The sequence below is a fragment of the Syzygium oleosum genome, unplaced genomic scaffold (genome assembly GCF_021117445.2).
Source record: "Syzygium oleosum isolate NSW1041296 unplaced genomic scaffold, Sole_v2.1 Sole_v2.02, whole genome shotgun sequence".
Taxonomy (NCBI): domain Eukaryota; kingdom Viridiplantae; phylum Streptophyta; class Magnoliopsida; order Myrtales; family Myrtaceae; genus Syzygium; species Syzygium oleosum.
Window position 1 is genome coordinate 7,056,141 of NW_026607486.1, and position 5,651 is coordinate 7,061,791.

The following is a 5,651-nucleotide window of genomic DNA, read 5'->3' on the forward strand; positions in this document are numbered from 1 at the left end:
TCATCCCCAACCATCCTTTCCACCTCCCATCCCTTTCCCTATTTAGCAACGGGAAGCGTTCTCAACCCAGGGGGAGAAATAGCGCTTTCTCAACACTTTCATCTCTGAGACAGAAGGTGCAGAAGCCAGCGCCTAAAGTAGTTCAATCACAAGTCCAGTTAAGTTTTTTGCATTACAGGAAACTCAAAGCACGTTCGTGCCGCTACCTCTAGAAGAGTAGCTTAGTCTTGCTCAAAGAAATGGGAATCGTTTTGGTGTTTGACGGCAAGAGCCTCTCTCAGAACAGGATAGTGTAGGACACCTTTCTCTAGAATCTATGGACAAGGAAGATGATAATGTAGCTCGGGTGGCTGCCCTGTGTAGAGAACTGGGAAACCTCTAGTCAGTAGATGACCTTGTGCTGCTAAAAGGCAACATCCCTGTAGAAAAACAAAAAGAATGCGCATTAACATTGTATGGGAAATTGTACTCGAAACCAAATGTCAATTTTCAAGCTTTCCTTAACACAATGAAGAGATCATGGAAAATGGACCAAACAGATTGTGAGCTCATTGAACCGGGATTTTTCTCCTTTTCCTTTACTTCTTTAGAGGAAAAACAGAGAATTTTGGATTCAGGCCCTTGGTCCTTTTCGAGTAACTTACTTGTCCTCCAACAAGGTCATCCGGATACCCCCGACCATTGCTACGAATTCACGCACTGCGCCTTTTGGGTTCAACTAGCAGGTATCCCCCGAGGAAGGTTAACAGAAGATGTGGCTCGGGAAGTGGCAAGGAAAATCGGCAAAGTGTTAGAAGTGAAACTAGACTCAAGAGGAGGAGGCCCTAATAAAAGCTGTAAAGCAAGAGTACTTTTGAATCTGTCCACTCCCTTAAAGACAGGCACCTTAGTAGACTTGGAACATAAGAAAATTTGGGTGGACTTTAGATACGAGAGACTCCCGCACTTCTGCTATTCGTGCGGAAGGATAGGGCACTATGCGTCCTACTGCAAGGAAGTTCCCTTTGAAGAATCAGGCCTCAATGCAAACAATAGGGGCAAATTTGGGCAATGGTTGAGAGCGGAAGTACGAGAACCTAGCCCCTTTTGGAAGATCTTCTACGGCAAGAATATCCCTATCCCTGAGGAAGAAGAGGTAGTTCCGGAAACTCAAAGGGAACTCATCCCTAGAGAGCTAGCACTATCTACATCAAAAGGCAAGGATGTTATTGGGCTGATTGAAGACATACCTCGGGAGGAGAGTTCAAACGAGAGAAATCAACCAGCTGGATTGTCTGGAGATAATCAAATTGATTGCACAAACCAAGATTCCCAGATGTTTATGTCAGGGTCGACAAAGAAGGGTGGAATTCCGAAGCATCCTAGAAAGGTGAACATAGGAACGAAATCCTTCAAGAAAGTGGCAGCATCAAGGAAAGAGAAAAAAATCAACCCGCAAGGAATATGTCAGATCCTCTACCCCTCCATTAATGAGAAGACACTCCTCGATGCTCCAATCAAGGTGGTAGATGGAAGAAATGACTGGGCTCTGGTGGCTAGCCCTAATAAGCCACCGGGGATTATATGAAACTTTTGAGCTGGAACTGTCAGGGGCTGGGCAATCCCCTGACAGTCCAGCATCTCAGAGCCTTAGTAGCTCAAGAAAGGCCTGATTTAGTCTTCCTGATGGAAACTAAAAATAAGAGAACAGTTGTTGACAGAGTGAAGAGGAGAACCAATTTCCAAAATATAGAGATTATCGACCCCGTAGGAATTGCAGGGGGTCTAGCAGTGATGTGGAATGAAGAGGTGACGGTGATTGTGGAAGATTCCTCTAGAGAAGTTATTAACTTGCTATGCAGGGATCAAGAAAGTGGAACTCTCATGCGCATCACCTTTCTGTATGCCCCCACAAGCTTCCAGGAAAGGCTCAGGCTGTGGAGCCATTTAGAGGTGATAAGCGCAGCTAATCTCCTCCCTTGGATATGTGTTGGGGACTTTAATGAGATATTGTACCATTGGGAAAAATCAGGGGGTAATGGAGCGGACCACTACAGGCTAGTAGCATTTCAAGATTGCTTAAACAGATGTTCACTCATGGATATTGAAAACAGGGGTTGTGCATTCACTTGGGCCAACAACAGGGAAGGAAGAGCACTGGTGCAGGAAAGGCTAGATAGAGCCCTTTGTAATATAAACTGGAGAGTGAGTTTCCCAAATGCGGAAGCCTTTGCACTGCCTGCAATAGGGTCTGACCATAGTCCAATTTTGCTATCCCTCCAACCAAACAGGATTAAAAGGAAAAAAGAATTCAAGTTCGAGGCGTTTTAGCTGGCCGATTCGGAGTGTAAGGAGTTGGTGGAAGAAGTTTGGGGTGAACTAGAAGGCAATCCAATACCGTTCGCTAGAAAATTGAAAAAGACCACTGAAGCTCTAAAATTATGGAGTAAGCAGAAATTCTCCAATGCCCACAACCAGATCGAGATCCTAAAAAGAAGACTTACGATCCTTACAAATTCAGGAAATGGAGGCACAAGCAGAAAAGAAATGCAGCAAATCAAAGTGCAAATACAGAATTTATGGAAACAAGAAGAGCAATATTGGAGTATGCGATCTCGCATTAATTGGATTAAGTGGGGAGATAAAAACACGAAATATTTCCATGCAGCTACGGTCCAAAGAAGACAAAGGAACAAAATTTCAATGCTGAAAATTGATGATACTTGGTGTAGACACCCCAAAGTTATTAGCCAGCACATTGCCAGTTATTACGATTCCTTGTTCAAGACAGTGGGTACCAGGAACTTCAATCCAATACTAGACCAATGTTCCTTTCCTGGCCAAGAAGAAATGAATGAGGCTTTGATGGCACCGGTCACCTTAGAAGAAGTAAAACAAGCTACATTTCAGCAAGGAGCTACAAAGGCCCCGGGACCTGACGGGATGAATGGCCTATTTTACCAGCATCATTGGGAGGAATTACAGCACGATTTACACGGACTAGTCAGCTCCTTCTTCCAATCAGGACACCTTGACCCAGAGCTTAACCAAACACACATCGCGATTATCCCTAAAGTAACAATCCCAGAAAGCATCACACAATTCAGACCTATCAGCCTATGCAACTTCAGCTACAAGATCATCTCTAAGGTTATGGCGAACCGACTTAAGCCCTGGCTACCAAATCTCATAGCAATAGAACAGAGCGCCTTTATGAGCGGGAGACAGATTCAAGATAATATTTTTATAGTCCAGGAAATCCTTCATCAGCTAAGAGTTCGGGAGAGAAAAAAGAAGTTCTAGGCGATCCTAAAGTTGGACATGCAAAAAGCTTACGACAGAGTTGAGTGGGACTTCCTTTGTGCTAGCTTGAAGAAAATGGGCTTCTGCAAAGAGTGGGTGTCGTTGGTGAAAGAGTGTATCTCTTCTGTCACATTCAGTGTAAAAGTGAACGGAGAACCTTTAAAGTACTTCCAACCTTCTCGGGGAATTAGACAAGGAGACCCACTATCTCCTTACTTGTTTATAATTATGGCGAACATGCTATCGTCCCTACTAAGAAAGGCTATAGAGGATGGGAGTTTGAAAGATATCAAACTAAACAGGAACTGCCCTACTCTGTCACACCTGTTATTCGCTGACGATGACATCTTCTTCCTGGATGGCAATATAGGTGAATGTCAAAACCTGGCCAATATCCTAAACCAATACTGTTTCGCATCGGGACAAGCAATCAATCTAAACAAATCCGGGATCTTCTGTAGCGCGGGCTGCCCTCAAAACCTTAAAAGCAACATGGCGTCCGAACTAAGAGTACCAATCATGGAGAAAACTAGGAAATATCTTGGCATTCCATCATATTGGGGACAAACAAAAAAACAGATGTTCGCATGGATACTAGCAAGGGTAAACATGAAGTTGGAAGGCTGGAAGGAAAAGCTGCTCTCAAAGGCGGGCAAGGAGATTTTAATCAAAACAGTGGTACAAGCTCTTCCCCAATATGCAATGTCCATATTCAAAATCCCCATTTCGGTGTGAAAGGCAATTGAGCAGAAAATAGCCTCCTTTTGGTGGAAACAGAACTCATCTAAAGCGGGTATCCACCGGAAAAAATGGGAACTTCTCAAAGAAAGGAAAATAGATGGTGGATTGGGCTTTAAGGATCTAGTTACTTATAACAAAGCCATGCTAGGAAAGCAAGCATGGAGACTTGTTCAAGATCCGACAGCATTGTGGAGCCAGCTACTTAAAGGTATTTACTTCCCCAACGGAAATCTATGGAAAGCCACAAAGGGATCCCGCCCCTCATGGGGGTGGCAAAGTTTACTAATGGGAAGAGATGCCTTAAGCCCAGAAGTGAAATGGCGGGTTGGGAATGGAGATTGCATTAACATCAAAGAGGATATATGGCTGGAACGGGGATTAATAGGTGGCCCAGCAAACCGAGATGACCCACAAAAAGTCGCAGAACTGATCAACCAGGAGACAAAAACATGGGATGTTAATCAGTTACAAAGGATGTTTCAAGGGGAAATTGAGAGCGAAATTATGGCCATACGTTTAAAGCCAATCCCGGACAATGATAGACAAATTTGGACAGGAAACTCATCAGGGGAATATTCGGTAAAACAGGGTTACTCCAACCTACGAGCTGTGTCAACCAAGCTAAATACAGATCTAGCGTCCTCCTCTTATTAGCAGCCCCGCTGACTATGGACAAAGATATGGAAACTACAAAACGAGCCAAAAATCCGCTTCTTCCTGTGGTGTGTATGTCACAATGCTCTGCCTACATAAGAAAATCTATACAAAAGAAAGGCCTTACCCGACCCTTTATGCCCAATTTGTTGGGAAAACCCAGAAACAACAGAACACATATTCACCCATTGCAGCTGGACAAACAACATCTGGTCAGATCCGAGGCTTCGAGTGGACGTATCACCAGCAAATTTATCAAGAATGGATAAATGGTTAGACGAATCCCTTACCAATATCACAGAACAGTCCGGCCGAGAGGTGCTGGCAGGAATTCTCTAGCAAATCTGGAAGGCAAGGAACGCCTAGGTTTTCCATCAAATCAGCCCAAGATCGGGAGCAATCGTTGATGAAGCAATTAATCTAAACGGTAACTACCGGGAGCAAAACTTACCTGTGTCGTGGAGCTGGCGGGTGAAATCCAAGACAGCGCGATGGACGTGCCCAGAATATGGAAGCTGGAAATTTAACGTAGATGGATCATGGATCGAAGGGGAAATAGAGGGATCAGTGGCTGGGGTATGCAGGGATCACAAAGGTTTGTGTACTGTGGGGTTTGCTAGAGCTGCGTCTGCTTCCTCCCCGCTGGAAATTGAAGCTGTAGCAGTGAAGGAAGCTCTGCGCTGTCTAGGAGAAGAGGTAGCGACGAAGAACAATCCAGAGTTGGAAGTCTGCGTTCAGTCAAACAACGCAACTACTGTAAAATACACTCATGACCCAGCTTTGAGCCCATGGGCTTTGAGGAGTCTGTTTGAGGAATGTAACAAGTTACTCTCCCAATTAAAGAGGATTTCTCTAGTCCACTGTCCGCGTGAGACCAATCAAGTAGTAGATTGGATCGCCAAAAATCATCGAAAAGGGATGCTTCCATCCAATTGGGTGTCTAGACCGCCCCAATCTCTTTGGGATTTATTTTG

General features: G+C 44.5%; 1 long non-coding RNA gene across 3 annotated transcripts; it reads right to left on the reverse strand.

Annotated features, from left to right (window-relative positions):
- Positions 1 to 323: 323 nt before the first annotated feature.
- On the reverse strand, positions 324 to 5,353 carry LOC130136143 (uncharacterized). 3 transcript variants are annotated; one of them, XR_008815175.1, is made up of 5 exons: positions 5,129 to 5,353; positions 4,968 to 5,021; positions 2,109 to 2,250; positions 1,875 to 2,037; positions 324 to 419 (listed from the first exon to the last, which is right to left on the reverse strand). It is a non-coding gene; the product is annotated as an uncharacterized LOC130136143 (long non-coding RNA). The 3 variants fall into 3 exon arrangements; XR_008815172.1 differs by having other exon boundaries at positions 4,968 to 5,039; XR_008815173.1 differs by lacking the exon at positions 324 to 419 and adding an exon at positions 1,424 to 1,764 and having other exon boundaries at positions 4,968 to 5,039.
- Between the last annotated feature and the right edge of the window lie 298 nt (positions 5,354 to 5,651).